Source organism: Pseudopodoces humilis, chromosome 28, assembly GCF_049639895.1.
Source record: "Pseudopodoces humilis isolate 2021_Gansu_Grassland_sample_001 chromosome 28, ASM4963989v1, whole genome shotgun sequence".
Lineage (NCBI taxonomy): Eukaryota > Metazoa > Chordata > Aves > Passeriformes > Paridae > Pseudopodoces > Pseudopodoces humilis.
Window position 1 is genome coordinate 287,286 of NC_142227.1, and position 18,691 is coordinate 305,976.

Here is an 18,691-nt window from a genome sequence, read left to right on the forward strand (position 1 = left end):
CCTGGAAGAGCTGCAAGAGAAACTTAATCAACAGCAGCGGGTGAAATGGTGAAAGGGAGGAGATGGACCTCTGCTGAGGACAGCGATGCTCTCGGCCAGCGGACGCGGCACGCGAGGAGCGCACGGAGACGCAGCCCCGCTGGCTCCCGGGAGCTCTGGGTTACCCAGCACAGAGAGGAATCCTGGATTGTTCAGCACAGAGGAGCTCTGGGTTACCCAGCACAGAGCAGGAACTCTGGATTGCCCAGCACAGAGCAGGAGCCACAGCCCCACTGGCTCCCAGGAGCTCTGGATTGCCCAGCATGAAGCTGATGCAGGGAGAAAAAGGAGCTGAGGTGGGGCTGGGCTCTGCTGGGTGAGGGCTCAGCTGGGGAGGCCAGAGATGGTTCCATGGCCTCGCTGAGCCCCCCTGGCTCCTGCACCAGGGGCTCATTAGGAGGGTGAATTTGCAGCAGTGAAATCAGCTGAAATCCAAGGCAGGTAAATCTCAGCTCACCTCTGTGCAAATGCTCTGGCACTGGTTCAAGCCTCCTGCCACCAGACCTCAGGTCTTTACAGGAGGGAGTGATGTGGAAAAAGGAAACAGCAGAAGCCTTTCCCTTTCCAGCTGCGGGTAGCTTCACCCCACAGCTGAGGAATCCTCCCTTCTAAAATCCTCTTCCTCAACCCTACAGTCCCAGCCAGAGTGCAGCTGCTTACAACACTTCCTCTTGGGAGCTCACAACCAGCAGAATTAAACCAAAACAAATTTTATTACAACGTGTGATAATTTAGCATTGAAGAAAATCTGTATTTTTAAACCATGTGTACATGCACCTGGCTGTTTGTTCCTCTCTAGCCTCACATGATTATGACCAGCTGGAGCTCCCTGGTTTTCCTTTTACCCCAAAAGAGCAAGGCAGTCAGCATGTGCTCCCTCAGCAGCCCTGGAAGCACTCTGAGATCTCAGTTCCCCAGGCCAGTCCTGGCAGCCTGGCTCCTCACTCAGCATGCCAGACTCATCCTCCTTTGCCATAGAAAGCTGTTGGAGAAACAACTGGGAGCCCCAGCTCGTCCTTACCCCAGGCCCCAGTGTCAGAGCAGAGTCTGGCACTGCAGTCTGACACAAATCCCTGGTGTGATAACACAGTCAGGGCACCTGACAGCTAACAGAGAAGTATTTAAAATAGCTGGCTGATTTAAGACAAGTGTCTCCTTAATCCTAAGCAGTTAGAGGTTGTTTTATGCCCTGGATGACAAAGGTTTGTATAGCTAGTTTATCATATGTTTAAAGCTGCCTTAATGTAACAGCACAGGATCTGCTGTTCATCTTAGAGCAAGGGGAAAGCTGGACTCACACATCTGTGGGAAGAAATAAGGAATGTGTAATAACTAAGAGCTCCTTATTGCACAACCTAGGATCCACCAGGAGCACATGAGAAGGAAACAGTGTCATCATGACTGTAAAGCTGCTGGAAGTGCTTTGCCTTGTCCTCACTGTGGTTGTGCAGTGGGATCACTGCAGGGGGAGAAAGAAAAAGGACACCTAAGGGCTGTACTGGCACTGGTCACACCTGAGCAGCGTGAGATGCCAGGATCCTGTCCACAGAACCTGGGAAAAAGCTGCACATGCAGAGAGTTTCCTTCACCAGCTGGATCTGGCACATCACCACGCCAAGCTGAGATCCAGGTTGGATTTTGGCTCCTGCTGCACAGCCCCATCTCACACCTTGAATCCAGCAATTTTCAAATCTGGCCTTTTGCTCGGCTCTCATTGCTCGGGGAGGGGATTGCAGGAGTTAAAGTCCTTGTTGCAAAGCACAGATTCCATTTTCCTCTGGTCTTAAGCAGCTTCAATCCATCTTTCTGCATTACAGAGCCCGTGCTGATTGTTCTGCTGTAGTGAGTAATAACAACTTGTACTCTGCAGATTCCCCCAGGGACCCACGTTCCTGGCTCTGCTGCACCGTGGCTCCACAGGGCAGGCACACATCTGCCCAGGCACCTCCAGAGAGGGATGGGGCTGCAGGAACAACGCAGCAGAAACGTGGGTGGGAAGGTGTCAGGAGTGAAGAACACCGGAGTGTGGCCGTGGGGAAATTGGGGTGCCCAGTCCTGTGAGGTGTGAACATCACAGCATGGTGGATTCAGAGAGAGTAGGGGGGTATCAGGAGTTTTTTCCCTCCCAAAGGCTGCACAAACAGGTTTTGTCTAAAGGAATCCATTACCATTACTGGGTTGATGAAATAAGTACCAATCTCTACACATTTTTTACAATCAGAGTTAAAAAGAGAAAAAAACCCTGCTAAACAGAGATGACTTTGCTTTATGTCCAAGCTTTGCAAGGCATTTTGCCAAAGCTAGAAAAGATATTTCTAGTACCAATATTTAATAAAGATGTCGTCTTCTATTGCAAGGCAAACAGCTGGAACTGGAATCCATTTCTAGCCATGGGCATGAACTTGCAATGGCCCAGATTTGCTCAACTGCCTTTTTTAATTGTGGGCATTAGCAGATTATGGGTCCTTTTGTAGCAGGTCCATAAAACACTGCTTTGTAATCTCCTGAATGCATTAGGGTCCAGATTATCGTGCTTGTAGTTGATAATAACAGAGAAGAGATTGCCTGGAGCCCTGGGAAATCCAGGCAAGGCACCTGGAAGAGCACAGGAGCACACAGTGCCGAGCCACGTGCAGGGGATGGTGCCCAGGGCAGAGAGCTGCAAACCCACCCCTCGCCCATGGAGACACCGAGGCACAAACATCTCCTTTTCTCTTCTTCCCAGCTCATTTCGGGTGGAGGCTCTGGCTGTTTCAGTTTCCTATTCTGTAAAGACGTGGGTTATCCTTCTCTTTCATCCTAGATGAAAGGAGGTGGTTACACGCACCAGTTTCTAAATCAGCTCCTAGCAAAGAAAATCATTAAGAGGGCGCAGGTCTGCCTTCCAGCCGGCTCTTTGGGACCTGCTCTGTCAGCAGCAGGGAGGAAACATGTCCCACATATCTTTAAAGAGCAACTGGGAGCGCTGGAAGCACAAAGCTTTCAGTGGAAGGTCACTAGATGGCCCCAGACCTTCCTCTGTGCCAGCAGCAGGATTCCAGCTCTGGGAGCCTGGGCCTCGCTCATCCTACAGCCTGACCCCAAAGGAGCAGCGTGTCCCGATAAGAAGGACTCCAAGTGACAGCCAGGGGTACTTGCCAAGATGTCTTGAGTGAAGCACTTACCCACGATGGCTTTTTCTGCTCCTGGGATTTGTCTGTGGAGGGCAGGAGAGCCTGGTGTACCTGGGCAGTGCCAGGACCAGAGAGACACTGACCTCACACAGATGAAGAAGCCTGATTATGAACAAACTCACATCATCCCACTGCCAGGCAGCTGCAAAACCCTCAGAGGGGAAAAAGCCACCTACAGTTATTCCTCAAGTTAAATCACTGCTGGATCTGGGGCCTGTAGTGCCTGTTTTCAGAGCTGTAATGATGTCCACACAGGTCAGGCTCCTCTGCATTTCTGTTTCAGTTTAAGCTGTCTGGGCAGGACCAGAATTAGATGGTCAGAGCAGCTACATGGGGTAAATCACCATAAATTCCTCTGGATTGAGCAGATGCTGCTGTGAAGAGCATGCCAAAGGAAGAGCTGGTTTCATACCCCAGCTCCTGCACTGAGTGATGGCCCCAAAGAAGAGGCACAAAGGATCTCAGGGACCTTGGGAGTGGTGGGGTGGGTGATCAGTTAATAGAGGCAAATGATCTTTTCCCTTCTCCTGGCTTGGATCTTTGTTCAAGTGCTGGAATGGGACCCGTTCCCTGTAATTGCTCTGCTCTTGCACACAACTGCTGTCTCCCACGTGTGGCTTGTTGACATTTAAATAAATTGCAATTATTCTGACAAAGTAGATTGCAGGGACTCCAGAGAAAATGGGTCAAAAATATGTCCAAAATATGCAGTGTATTTAAACACACGACTGTAACAGGACAGGATGAGGAGGAGATGGTAATAATGGATTCAGCACAGAGCTGGAGACAGCCCAGCACAGCCCCACGCCGTGCTGGGGTCCTTGGCTCAACCTCAGCCAGCAGGAGCCAAAGCCTTCTGGCCTGGGGTGGAGGAGACAGCAGCAGTGCAAATGGAAAACCCAGAGGGGATGGGAGCAAAAACAGGACACCACTTGGACTCTGAGTGAAGACTATCTTGGCTAAAGTCTTCAGCTCTCCTTCCTTCAGCAAGAGTGTTCAGGGATTCCAGAGGAGGCTGAGGGTTAGGAGCTGCCATCTCACGCTGCCTGTGGCTGGGAGATGGGTGCCCTGCTGGCCCCCCACACTCCAGCTTCTCCTGTTTCTTCTCTGTACCCCATTCCCTTCTTCCTCACCCTCCCATCTCTTGGAGTGGATTTGTCCTTTTGCCCACATCAGAGTTCCTGGGATCCAGGCTGCAAACACTTGTAGGATATAAGAGGTGGTGCTGGGGCAGCCAGGACACAACAGGTTCCTTGTGTGAGCTGTGACAGATGTGGGATCAGACACACAGCTCCTTGTCCAGCCCCAAAAACCTGCCCCTTGTGTAAGGGGACAGAAAGCTTATGTCTGAAGCAGAAATAGAGCACTGAGTGCAAGTAAAGAGGCAAAGGTTTTAGAGAACACTGCAGAGGGGTGGATGCCATCACAAGAAGCACAAGAACAACACAGAAATGCACCTTCAAAAAGGTCACCCAGTGTACCCCCACTGTCTTCCTTATCTCTCCTTCTACTGGAAAGCCTTTGCCTTCTCACCACACCACAAACCTTTTCCTCATTTTGTTTCCCAATACATCAAAATGTCTCCCTGCAAGTGTAAAACTCTTTAGATGAGGGGAAAATAAAATCGATTAGAAATCACAGCTGCTGGGAGTCTCTGGCACACACACACACACTGTCTGCTGACATTTTCTGTAGCTCTTTTCCCAGTGAAATCTGTCTCAAGCAGAGCCCAAGGGGGCCAGTAACAAATCAGTTGCCTGGTACACAAGTGATTTTTTAACTACAGGTCCAACACAACTGCACTGGAAACCACAGGTTTAGTCTCACATGGATCATTAAACAAAAAGGGCTGTTTGTTAAAAGGTACAGGTTTTTTAGGGATTTGTGGTTCTGAACTAACCTAGGTTCATTGCATATTCAGTCCTGGTTTGTTCTGACAAGCAATAGAGCTACTGCATTCCCATCAGACTGGCATTCCTCTGGGCACTGAGCAGTCGCCATCTGAGCTGGAAATTTCCTGAAAGATGGGAGCTTCTGCTGTCAAACACTCTGTAAGGCAGGGACAACACTTGTGCTGTATGCTTTCCCCTCCTTTTTCATCTTTCTTCATCATAACCAGATTTTTAAAGTCAGTTTTTATAGATAGAAGTGAAAGTATTTTTAGCCATTTGATTTGCAGCAGCTGAAGTTTCAAAGTAAGGTGAAAATCTCCAGTACAAAAGTTGCCTCCCAAGATCACCTACCACCCACTCCTGCTGTGGTGAGCCAGGAGTCCTGAAGCTTAGCTCAGCAAGTCCCAACACTCCTCCCCTCCAGCCAAGGGAGCTGCTCTCTCAGGGGTTTGGGTAATGGCAGAGTGAGGTCACACAGGCAAAAAGAGACTTTCAGCCCCTGCCACTTGAGTGGCAGTTACCAAGTGACTGATTTCAAATGACAGAAGCCAGAGGGAGATGAAATGAGAAGCTGTGTGCATACAGCAGACCCAAAAGGAAGGGGAGGAGAAGTTCAGGCAGGTTGGCTGTTAATGCTCCATGAGCCAGCCTCTGGACAAAGTCAGAGGGTGATGCCACAGGCCTGCAGACACCAGAAGTGTTGCTTAGCAGCCAGAAACAACAGAAGGGACAAGTTTGCCAGGACAGAACAAACTCCAAACCTCTAGGGCAGAAACAAGTTCTGATTCCCATCCTACTGTGGCTCCTGGCATGGTGGTAACACCCAGGGGGGAGAGTGTCCCTGGGACTCTCTCTGACACTTTTCATTTGGGAGAAGCCTGGAGATCTGGATTCAGAGTTACCCAACTGCACTCAGCACGTTCAGCTCCAGCCTGCAAAGGACTTCACAATGTGAGGAAGGGGCATACATCAGACTTCTACCTCTGAAACCCTGTGTGAGTTCTTGTCAAGGCAATGCTGAAATGCTGCAGGAAACTTCCATAACTCCAGATTCCAGGGACATATCCTACATCATTATTGCCACTAGCCCAATGATAATTGGCATAAGCTGGTACAAGAGGGGCTTGCAGGACAAAGCTGCACGTGTGTGGGCAGGGAGACAAATGCAGGATGGTGTGGTCTGCACGGCAGGACACGAGGAAGGGATCCATGGAGGATCCTGCTTTGTTCCCATTCTCCCCAGGGTCTGCAATGACACCTGCTCCCACATCCAGCCCTGCAAGAAGACACATCCTTTCTGAGGCAGCCAGGAGCTCCTCAGGGTAAGGTCACCTCCTGCAGAGCAGATGAAGAGGAACAGGACCTCAAAGGACACGCCTGGAGAACACAGCATGAAGAGGCATCATCTTCCTCTTCAACACATTCAGGCACAGGTGAGGGGTTTGACTTACTGGGGATTGCACCTGTTGAACAGTGACAGAGACATTATCACTAAACCAAAGGAAGTCTTTGCTGTGCTGCTTCCTTCAGTCCTGCTCCAGGCTGGCTTTTATTGGGAAGGAATTAACACCGCAGGTTTGGTCCCCCTCCCCTGGTACCCACAATGAAAGAAAAACATGAAATCTCAGCTGGAAATACCAAAAACAACTTGAGCCAGAGGAACAGGGGAGGAAGCAAAAAAGAAGGAAGGAATCAGGAATTAAAAACAGATAAAAAATGGGAGCTGGTTTACATCTGCTAGAATGTTTCCTCAATTCCCTCCCAAAATACACATGTATAGGCACACACACTGTATATTGTTGTTTAGTGTTACCCCAAATCCCCCAAAATCTGTGGGACCTGGGAGGTGTTACAGCCACCAGGAACCATTTCCCAGCCTGATGAGTAGAGAGGGGAAAAAATATGGGGCAAAATATGAAGCAATTCCCATCAACTCCTCCCTCTCCCAGCAAGAGCAGAGCCCAGAAGCCCCCACAGGCAGAGGGGCTGCCACAGGCTGTCCCTGAGCATCAGGGCAGCTCGGTACAGTCCCCTGCAGAGGAGAGCAGCTTCTAACTGCAGCAGCAGAAAAAACACACTACAAACACTGAGGGCACTTTCCACACTATCTCCTCAGACAGGAGGTGATGCCAGCAGGAGGCAGAGGTCTCTACAGCAGGATTCGCTTTGTGGAGCTGGGGAGATGGAAAAAAGAATGAAATGCTTCTGAGCGTGGCATAATTGGCTGCCTCTGCCTGCTGGCTGGCAATCTCCCCGCTCACAGAGCTGCTGTGACAGGTACACGGAACCTCCTGCTACCCAGGTTGTTCCAGGTCATTATCCAAATGTGCCTAAGCACCTTAAGGGGAGCTGGATTTATGTACTAACATGATGCAAACAGATCTTCATCTTTTCTCTAGACACACCAGGTACAGGAGTCTTGTTTGGGCAGGCTCTGGATGCATTTCCAGTGCTGCTCACAGCACGAGCTGCAGGAAGCTCTGGCTCCCTGGGCTGGCTCGTGTGGCTCCAGCACCCACTGGGGATGGGGCAGGCAGCCAAGCCCCAAACTGCACATGGGGATGCAGAGCTGGAAACACTCACAAAACCACTATTAGCATTTAATCTCATATAAAAGGCATAAACTGTCTTTAGTAAATGCCAAAAATTAAGAAAATGAGCAGCTCTAACGTACTTTGACCAAGACATCAAACCTGCACAGCTGTACCAAGGCTGAACTCCCAAATCAAAGGCTCTTCTTAAAACATAAACCACCCTATTTCTCCTGGGCACTGTCCAAGGAGTGGGCTGTCTTCAGATCACTTTTGGACCACGCAACAAGATGACACAATTATGGCCATCAAGTAAGATTCTTGCCTTAGATCATTTTCTTTTTTAGTGGTTACATTAGTACTCAAAAGGCCAGGAGTTCAGAAAAATACCGTCTGAAAATATAATCCTGCAAAACTGAGAAGAATGCTCTCCACAACACAGAAACCTTTGTGACTTCTGAAAATAACAGCACCCGAGTTATTCAGGCTTGGAAAAGATACATGAATACATGCACCTGCCCTTGACAAAGTGGACCTGAATTCATCACTTCTGGCCCAAGGCAATCCAGACAGCTTCAGGTGGGAGGAAGAGAAGAAAATGTAGTTTCAGATTTTTTTTTTTTTCCTGGCAGTGGAGAAGTTTCAAACCAATTTCTCCTGGAATGAAACATGACAGCATTTCCAAGGGCTTGATGGAAACAAGTCTTTCTGCAAGTCCTCAGACTGAGCTGTTTCATTTCATTTGTGGAACAAATGGGGAAAAATGATTTTAAAGTCAGTTCCCAAGAAAACTGCCATCTCCTGCAGGGTGTGCAGCCTCGTGGGGACCATGAATCACTTCCATTGCAGCACAAGGCCTGTCCAAGCCCCTGAGAAGGCAGAGGCTGTTGTCTCCTTCTGAGGAAGCAGGCAGGTCCTCTGGATGGTGATTAGTGGCAGGAAGCTCATTTAGGTTTTTAATTGCCCTCTGGAGGTAGCTGCTGTCAGCAGTTTAGGAGGGGACAGGGCTGGCCTAGCTAAGCTGCACAAGCACCATCTTCATCCACTGCTGAGCATCTGGAGATCTGAAATCTTCCCTGTGTCCATGGCCCCCTCAAGGGCAGGAATGGAAGGAAAGGTGCTGGTAGCACTGCCAGCCATCCCAGCACTCTCTCACTGCCCTCCTTCTCCCTACCCAAGGTCTAAGAAAGCAGTGATGCTGTGGCCACACGGGGAGGAGGCAGAAGAACCAGTGTGTTCTGTGTGCTGGTGGCACCAGGGGCCAAAGCTGGCTGCTGCCTCCTGCTGCAAGTGTCCCACTCCTGCCCAGAGAAGGGGAATGGGCTGAACAAGACCCCTGAGCCAGACCTTGAGATGGTTCCTGGTGATGACACAAAAAGCCACAGTTGTCATCCAGCTGCAGAGTGCTGGGCTGGAGAGGAGAGTCCTGGGGGAAATTCTCCAGGCTGTTATGCATGAGGTGAGATGAGTTGATCTCAGTGTCCTTAATATCTGTGAATTTCTTTCCATCTTCACAAGCAGCATATGCTCTAGATGGGCTGAAATTTTACTGAAATGGGTCAGTAGAAAAATAGATCCTTCTTACAACACAACACTGCAGTGCCTTAATTTAAAAAGGAGCAACAAGAAAGGGAACAGAATCCAGGTAAGAGAGAAAAACCCTTTGCTGCACTTAATATCATCAAAGCCTTCTGTGCTGGAATCTGAAATGTGTGCCACAGTGAGCCTGACCTCCAGCCCTACAGCTGTCAGACCCACACCCCTCCAGCAGCACTCATGGCACTCCCAGCACAGTTTATTGCAGGGTGGGACACAGACCCCACAGCTGGAGGAGGATTATTGACTTCTCTGGAGCCAGCACTACCCCAGCGTTTAAAATAAACCACAGCAGACAATACCTGAGAGGGAAAAAGGGGAACAAGGCTCTGGGTGCTGCTGGTGTGAGCACAGGGATGGGGCTCACATCCTACATCCCATATATCCTGCAGACCTCGGGATGTGTCTGTCCCAGTTCAGCAGCGCTGCAGTTTGCTTGGCAACAGAGGAGAAGCTGAGGGGAGTTAAGGAAGGTTAAGGAATAGATGAGGTCTGGAAAGGGCCGTGCTAGGAGGTGGTACAGGCAGAAATGACGCAATGTCAGGGAGTTAATTGTTACCAAATCACACAGAAGAGCAAGAGATGAGAAGACAGCAGCTACTGGGAAAGAATCCCTGGTTTTTCTATGTCCCAGAGCTCAAGCAGAAGGGAAATGGTATATGCAGAGTTTCAAATTCATGCCAAAAAAACGGATAACTTGAAATATTTGATACAAGCCCCATGCAGAAAATTAACTGGGAGTGATGGGGGAAGGGAATGCAGTCTCATGGGTTTAGCCAGCTTGGAGCAGCCAAAGCCCTAATGAACCCACCACAGCACTGGTGAGGAGAGCCAAGGCTGCTCCACACACACGTTTTTCATCAGAGCACCAGTGGGTGCAGCAGAACAATCCATGTGGAACCTCCTCTGAAAGCTCTGCCCAGGGGGAGCACCCCAACATTGTGCTGAACTCAGCTGCCAGGAGCCCTTCCCTCCTTTTAGGAAGCTCCTACCCCATAAACCGAGCTCCACTGCACCCAATCTATTAAGCAATAACCAGGTTCCAGCATGGCCTCAGAGGATGACTTACAGACCTCATTTATCAGGCAGTTCTTTGCAGTTTCTTGCACATTTTATTGCAGGCTTTTCCTGCACAAACATGGTTCAGTTTATTGCTGGGAGAGTCACCAGACTGTGACCCGGAGGGGAGCAGCTGGTGATCCAGCACTGGGAGCTATTGACTCCACCACCAGAACACCAAGGTGAATTGAATTGTCACCTTGTTTAATTTACAGATCACCAGGAGCAATTAGGGTGGCCAACTGCCCCATGTGCAGCCTGTCCACTGGAGACATTTTCCTCCTTGTGGAGAACCAGCACTAAGCCTTGACAACCACATAAAAACTACTTTGAGAGCTGACGTGAGATTTGAGCGATCTATAGATCCTGAGCGGGCCAAAGGTAGGAATTTCAACCTTGAGCACTCACATTTAATATTGACTGTAATTAAAAGGAGAGAGCCAGCTTCCCTGCAGCACAACCCGATCGACATCGACAGCATCACAGCAGCAGAGAGCCTCACCTCTGATCTCCAAAATCCATCTCGGATGGAGATGAAGGACAGAATATGCCTGCCCATGGGGCCAGAAACCTCTGCTCTCCAAAGGCTGCAATGTGCATGGAAACCTTCCTTCCTTCCTTGGGCCTGCCCCCCACACGATCCCACTGCAGAATGTTTCTTTCTTGCAAGGCAGACACCGTCTCCATATCGGCTGAAGGACCTTCCTTAGAGATGTCCAAGCCCACCAGTGGTGAATAGGTCCCTGCTCCCCTCACAGCAGGATGGGGCTGATGCAATGGCCTTTAGGGAGCTTCACCACCCAGCTCCCTGTTCCTCCTCAAACATCTGTGGGGCCGTAGGCTTGGCCCTTTCTAACTCTTACACCTTCCTTCATCCAGTCTGTTTCTCAGCCTCTTCCTTTTCCAGGTCAGGTTTTCCCACCCCAAGTTCTGACACCTGGTTTTCCCTCTCACCAGCCCATTGCCCTTTTTACTTCTTGTCCACACCTCACAATGCTCCCCTTTCTCTCCTGCTCACAGAGAAATCTGTGGGGCCCTTCCCAGCCCCAGTCACCCCGGCGTGTTTGCTCCTGGGCAGGCTGGCACGGCCAAGCAGGAGCTCGGCTCTCCAGGGTAATCTGCAGAGCACGGCTGGTTATTAGTCCTGCAGCAGAACAATCAACACTGTTTCTGTAATGCACTAAGATGGATTGAAGCTACTTAAGAATACAAGGAAATGGGATCAGTGCTTTGAAAGAAAAGCAGCCTGACTCTCCCAATCCCCTGTAGCACGGCAGCCCTGGGCTCACACAGCCTTTGGTGCAATGCTGGGGCTGAGCAGCCCACGGTCAAGCCCACACTGGGAGCACCAACACCTTATCCCAATGGAAACAGGTGATGTTTCCATGCTGAGGTAATAAGGAGCAAGATACACCTCTGCTGTGTTGCTCCTGTTCCTTTCTTGGTATCAGCAGAGATCACACTCTTGCTCCGTGTCTGGTTTTGCACCAGAACAATTCTGCTCTTCGGTACTTTTTCTTTTCAAATGTTCTCAGAAGAGAAAGACCCAGCTCTTCCCATCTCCTCTGCACCAGGACCTGAGCAGACTGCAAAATCCCAGAGGCTTCAAGCTACCTGCTCTCCCCCTTAATCACAGAGATTGATTCCACACCTCCCTCAAAGAGATGAGGCGTGAGCAGGTACGAGACTCCTTCCCTGACCCAAAAACATTCTTTCTCCACAAATCTCTCACTGCTTTCTTGAAATCAGCAGAGATGCTACTCCAAAAATTTAAGAAATGATCTATCAACAAGGCAAAAAGTCTCCCCTCTGCCAGATCCCACAAGCCCCAGTAGCTCTGGGAAGGAGGGAACCTGGGTATAGCTGGCCTGACACCAGAGGTGTGGGGAAGTATCTTCCACAGAGGCATCTCCTGCCTGACAAGCCAAGACCAGCCTGTGACAGTGATCCTAAAGAAAGAAAAAAATAAATTTTGCCTTTTATTAACTCGAGTCTTTTTCTGTCCCAGAAATCAGGGGCTGTGGATTCTTGTACAGAGACAGCACAGGCCAGCATGGAAGGTCAGTAGGTAGAAATCAAACACAGAGACTGGAGATAGGATGAAATAAGGCTTGAGATGGAGATTTTGATTCAGAGAAGGTGGAGCCTCAGCAGAACCCTGCAGTCCAAAGGAAGAAGCTCCAAGCATTTTGCCCATTGGATTTGAAAACCCTTTCAGCTGTCAGTTTGATTTTGCTCTCCTTCAAGCATGTGATGGAGAGAGAAAATGAATGCAAGAAAAGAGATACTGTTGATTTAATTGGCCATATTCGTCACTGGAGCAAGAAAAATAACCCCAGCAATAGCCCTAGCTGAGTAACACACATTTAATTAGTATTTGAGAGGCATTTGCTTTGGCCAATGAAATAAATATATTAAATCTTCATCCTGACCTGACCTTTTCAGGAAAGCTCTGGTCTAACCAGCACTGCCCAATGCTGCTGACATCCATGAAGCCTCTGGTCAGAAGTTCCCAGCTCAACTGTTCTACTGAACCTCAAATGAACCTTCCTGGTGTGGATTATTTAGGACAGAGTCCTGGAAGCTCTTGGCCTCAAGGCAGTGGTGCAAAGGCAGAACCAGACAGGCCCTGTGGGGTGCAGTGTCTGCCCCACTGTGGGATTCCCAGTGCAGGAATAACTGCTCCACGGAACAAATTCTGTGGAATTAGAGCAGTGATGTGGTGCTCAAGGAACAACCTTGTACAAATATTTGTTCAGGTCTTTAACGAGGCCATTGCAAGATGCAAAGCAAATAGTGTTTCTGCAGCCACCATGGGTCCTTCCAGCTGGATGGCAAAGCCATCCATCAGCACCTGAGCTCATCCTCTGACACCAGGCACACATTTCCCACGCCTCTCTGGGCAGGATTTGGGAGGCTTTGATGGCAGCGTGTCCCTCTGCAGCACAAGGTCAAGCCATCCATTTCCTCCTTCCCAAAGCCTCGTTACCCTGTTGTAACTCCCTCATCTTCACCAGGTGCATTTTGGCACCATTGCCTCTCCTTTCTTTTTCAAGTCCCTTCCTACAGCATGAGACACCTGGCAGAAGCGTTCCGCCTGGAAATCCATCCTTGGATTGTTTTATCTCTATTAGTCCTCGCGAGCAGATGACAGGGGAGCACGAACGTAGACAGCGTGGGATGAGACATTCACCCAGCTGCTAGTTCAAAGGCATGTCATCACTTATAACACTCCCAGCTATTCCAACTCTACCTACTTCTTCTCACTTAAAAGAAACAAAGAGGAGCAAGCCATTTCTAGTTCTGGCTATTTAATTTTCATGGAGATGTTGTTTGTTTTGGTGCCTTTGCTCTCAGGGAGCAGTTTCCCCAGCTCCACAGGGCATTTCTGTTCCAGAGCAGCACTGCCAAGTTGTGCTGTAACCCCTCAGCATCCTGCCAGTGTGACAGAGACAGAGCACAGCCAGCAAAGGGAGGGATGGAGAGGAACCTCCTCAGGTGCCCCCTGGCCCTGCCTGACCTTGCACATCCCAGCCAGGGGCCGTGTAGCCCTGCTGTGCTCCACGTGTGGACCCTGCCACTGACGGGTGAACCTCTGCTTCCCTGCACTGGGAACGAGTTCAAAACCAATATTGAATCAATCCACTAAAAGGTTTTCTCTCCACTGTGCCAGTATTCCTGTGGGGCCAGCCCATGCACACCTCACTGAGATGAGACCCCCCCAAGCCCTGAGCCTCGGCCAGCCCAGGGCCTCTGCAGCATCTGGGGCCAGAGCAAAGCAGAGGGGACTCTGCTCTGCTGAACACCTCCAGGTGTGACAGCCTGCAGGTGACATCCAGCTGAGCCTCCCCTGGGCCCTTGGAAACAACTCCACCGTGCCCAGGTTAAATCCAGATTTCCTCCACACGCTCCCAGTGTCCGCAGCGGGAGCCAGGCCCCAAACAGGTCAGGGAAGAACTGCGAGTGGTGCATTGCCATCCCCATCTGCAGTGATGCTGCTGGGTCTGTAGAGCCTGGGCAGGACTCCTGGCCTTGCTGCAGCCCCCCAGTCAGTGCAGGGTGCTCAGGGAGCACCACAGACAGGCACTGGCACCCCAGGGCTCCTCACCTGCTGCTCAAAGGGTGGCACAGGGGAGCCCAGACCAGCCCCTTGTTACAAACCTCTCTGAAAACAACTCGGGCACGCTTCCAGCCCGTCACTAGGGCTCTGCAGAACCGACTCATCCCCAGAGACTGCAAATGGTCTGATCCAAATTCCACTGAAGTCCACAGCAAGGCTCATTACCTCCAGCTGGCATTAGCTCTGGCTCTTTGCTCACGAGAGCTCTGGGAAGGAACTGCCTCTCCAAGGAGCTCCAGCACAATCAACGGGGGAAGCATTGCTCCCATCCCAAAGCTGGGAAAAGCCCCAGACCCTTCCCCACCACACGTGGGCACATCAACACCGTCCCAGCCGTTCAGGCTGGGCCCAATAGAGGGCAACAATATCACACGAACTGCTTCATTAGACTAATTGCGAACAGCCCAGGTGAGAACCGCTGTCCACATCCCTCCAGGATGGCATTATCCCTGGAGGCAGAGGCAGCCCAGGGCTCCAGACATGACGGCATGGTCAGGAAGAACGGCTCCAAAACTTTTGAGTTCTGGATGTCTTTCAGCCAGTTGTGTTGAATTTCCCCTTAATGTGGGACCCTACAAACCTACTCGCCCCCCACCATCCTCTCCTGGGTCCCACCCAGAGCTTGTCCCTCAGCCTTCCAGGCTCTGCCTCCCTCTGCCCACCTCCAGCTTATGGCAGCAATTACAAGATGCTCTCCATGTAGCACCAAAACCTTCTGCCAGGCTGTTTTGCATAAAGACACCTTAAACACCAACAAGCATTTAATTACCACTCCTGCTTGCCAGAGGTCTGCCCACAACCCCATCATTGCACCAGCAGACGTTTCCTCCACTACAGCCCAGTTCTGACCCCTCCAAGCAGGGAATCCTTGGGAGCAAAGCAGGGAAGGCACCATCCCCTTCACCCCAGGGAATCTCCCTGAGCTGTGCTTGCTGCAGCTTCTCTGCATCCAGGCACGTCATCCTCGCAGGTCTGTGTGATTCTACTGCTCACAGGCAACATGTTCCAGGCTGGCAAGCCAGGAATGCCCATGGGATGCTTGGCATCAACTCAGAGCAGCCCAGCTAATGCAGCTGCACACTGCTGGGCTCTGGATTGCAGCAGGCCTGGCAAAACATATTTTGGGGGAAGAGTAGTACAAAAAACAGAGCTGTGAGTTGTCTCCCATCAGCTGAGCTGCAGGAATCTCCAGGGCTCTTATACAGCAGAATGGATTAGGGTAACGACTGTGGTGTGGTGTTAAGTAATATTTCATGCTGCATCCTCAGCAGGCAGGGAGCTTGCAGCAGGCAGGCACAGAACTGCCCATCCTGGGCTGACCCAACTGCCTGCAACCACAGCTTCAGCTCCTGTGACAAGAGGTGGAACCGTGGACAACTCCTGGGAGGTGGGATTTCACCCTCGCTCCCACCTGGGAGCCCACAGAGGATTCACATTGACATCAGCAGAGTCAAGGCTTCACCCTTTCCCCCCAGCAGGGTTAACTCAGCCCTCTCTGCGCTTGGTTACAGCGTGGGTGGCAACCACGTGTGCCCACGTCTGCCAGCGTGTCACACAGCACATGTCCCCTGTCATCAGCAGCACGCTGTGCCCGAGGAACGCGGTGAAAGCAGCAGAGCTGAAGAAGCTGGGATTTCACTTGGGCTGGCATCAGAGCCTCAGCCCCAGCATCCCCCTGGAGCAGGCTCGGACAGGCAGCTCGTGTCCATCCAAATCCCAGACTCCTGTCCTATCCCAAGCCATCCCCTACCCCCAGCACACCAGCTCCCTGCCCAAACCTGCTCTCCAGCTTTGGATGTCTTTGTGAGAGGCCACCAGAGAGGTTCCATCCCTGCACCGAAATTCACTCCATGAGAGCAGGACCCAAGACATGGTGTTAAACTGAGGGACTAAATTATCTCCACATTTGGGGAACTGGGAGGAAAGGCTCTGTTTGACCCTGAAGCCAGCAGCTGACACGAGCTGGGAGCTGCAGTTTGACCAAAGCAATTCCTCCCAGCAGCAGCTGCCGAGCACTGTTCAAAGTCACAGATCCAAAGGCCTGGCCGAGAGCCTGGCGGACAAGCTTGTCTCTCACTGAGAATGTATTTGTTTTCAGCTAGATTTACATGATGAGACGATGAGATCAAAGCAGCTGCACTGAGGTTACACTGGATTTACTGAGGACAGAGCTCTGGGGCATTTGGTTGCAGAGTTTTGCCCCATCCCAGTTTCACCTGTGGGGTCCTGATCTGTTTGAAGGATGAGCTGGGCTGATTTGCTGGAGCCCACCTGTGTGCACCCAGTGCCACTCATCTCCCAGCACTGTATCTGCCTCCACACAGCAGCCTCTGGCAGAATGTGCCAAAATGAGCTCCCAGTGCTTGTTTTTTGCTGCAACAGACTAAGGCCATTCGTGTCAGCTCAGGGGATGGACAGACTGAAACCAGGAACAACTGCAAACCCACCTTGTGGGACACAGCTGGGGACTGTGCACTGCTATGAACACACTCAGGTTCTGTTTTCAGGCTGGGGACATCACCAGCTTTGCCTTTCCAGAAGGGATGGTGTTGGTGCACCCCCAGCAGCGCTGGCACCACCCTGTCCCGCAGCAGGGCAGCCAACCCTGGAGCCTTTCTCCCAGCGCTCAGAGCTCACACGTTCCTCCACACAGCAAGCACCAAACGCTCCCACGCCAGGCACTGGCCCGTGCGGCTGGACCAGCAGCTCTCTGCTGCCAGGTAAGAGCTGATCCTCCACTGAAATACGAGATGCAGCTCCCAAAGCATCCTCCAGAGCTGATCCCTACATAGCAACAGCACCGGGAGCTGATTGACTCAGTGCTCCATCAGCAGCAGCGGGTGACGCCCTCCCTCTGCAGCTGTGGCTACACCGGGGCCACCCCAGCAACCTCCCCGGCACCAAAATTATTAGGGCTGAAATTTGGGGGAGGCAGTTTAAAGAACAGATGGTCGTGCTTTAGTATCGCAACACACTGCCAGTTAATTAATGCTAGCTGTAATTAAACTTTACACAAATTAGCTGTCAGCTATGCTAAAGGGAATCATTTCTCTCAAATGCCACCTTGAATCGCTGAGTTGTGAGACTTTTCTACAACGTAATTAAAAGCAGGAGGCTGGCATGGAAGGGGGTGGGTGGCAGGGGAGGGAATAACCAGGAGATGAAAGCTGCAGGCTGGGAGGCAGCTGGAGATCCCCACCCTGCACGAGCAGTTCCTCTCCTTTGGTCTGGGGGAACCTCAGGGACACCACTTGGCTTTTATCCTTCAAGCAAAGACAGAGGTTCCTCCCAGCAAGTCAAAGTTTTAGCTTGACGCTGAATTTTTGACTCCTGGAAGGAGAAATGTTTGAGCTCAAGAAGATGTGGTAGGACCTTGGCAGGATAAGGAAGAAACTTGGGTTGGGACTCTCTGCATGAAGCCCTTCTTCCCTTTGGACAAGCAGAAAACAATGCATGTTCAGAGGGCTGGCTTTGACAAATCTGCTTAGATGGAAAAAAGTCTGTCAAAACAGCCATGTTGACATTTTCCAACAAGTCACATTTTATACTGAGTGATGATTTGGAAACTTTAGCTCATTCCTTGCTTGATGTGTTTGCCAGTGCTCGGTGTGCTGTGAGATGAGTAACACAAGAGTACCGTGACCAAGCAGGCAAGTGCTGCCTTGGGCTGGTGGAGACTGGGAATATCAAGGTCAGTTTATCCCAAATTAGCACAGATTTTGGCAGGAAGTAAATTGGGGAAACAGGCAACAACTTTTTTAGCATCAAATACCTGAATGGTGACCAAGAGAGGTTTTCAAACAGGGCTTTGTTTGCACACAAACATCCAGAACACACTGTGGGTACCTGAGCACGGTGACAGCCACCTCTAGGAGAAGCTCCAGGGTCCTGGGAGGCAGGAGACAAAACTGGAAACCAGACAACAGGGAATCCACAAAGGAGAGCTGGAGAGGAACAAACTCAGAACACAGCCTGCACTGGGCTTAATTAGAATTTGTGGGTGGGCAGGTGTGGTTCCAGGTGAGACTGCTCAGCACATTTAAGGCCAGTTAGCGCACCTGGGATGCGTTAAGTCAAACCACAGCCTTAAGGAGGAATTTGGTATTCCCAGTTAGGCTTAACCCCAGTTACTAATCCTCAGGATTATTTCTGCACTTTCCAGTCCTGTGAGGCACCTGAAACCTGTGCAGGTGCTGTGGATGGAGCATCCCCAGCCCAGCTCTGTGTTTGTGGGGTGATGGGCCCCAGAGTCAGCGCAGGGGCTGTGCAGGGCCCCCGAGG

General features: G+C 50.9%; 1 long non-coding RNA gene across 1 annotated transcript; it reads right to left on the reverse strand.

Moving 5' to 3' along the window:
• Positions 1-7,688: 7,688 nt before the first annotated feature.
• Positions 7,689-18,366, reverse strand: LOC148182496 (uncharacterized). Its single transcript, XR_015774641.1, has 2 exons — positions 18,257-18,366; positions 7,689-9,173 (listed from the first exon to the last, which is right to left on the reverse strand). It is a non-coding gene; the product is annotated as an uncharacterized LOC148182496 (long non-coding RNA).
• Positions 18,367-18,691: the final 325 nt, after the last annotated feature.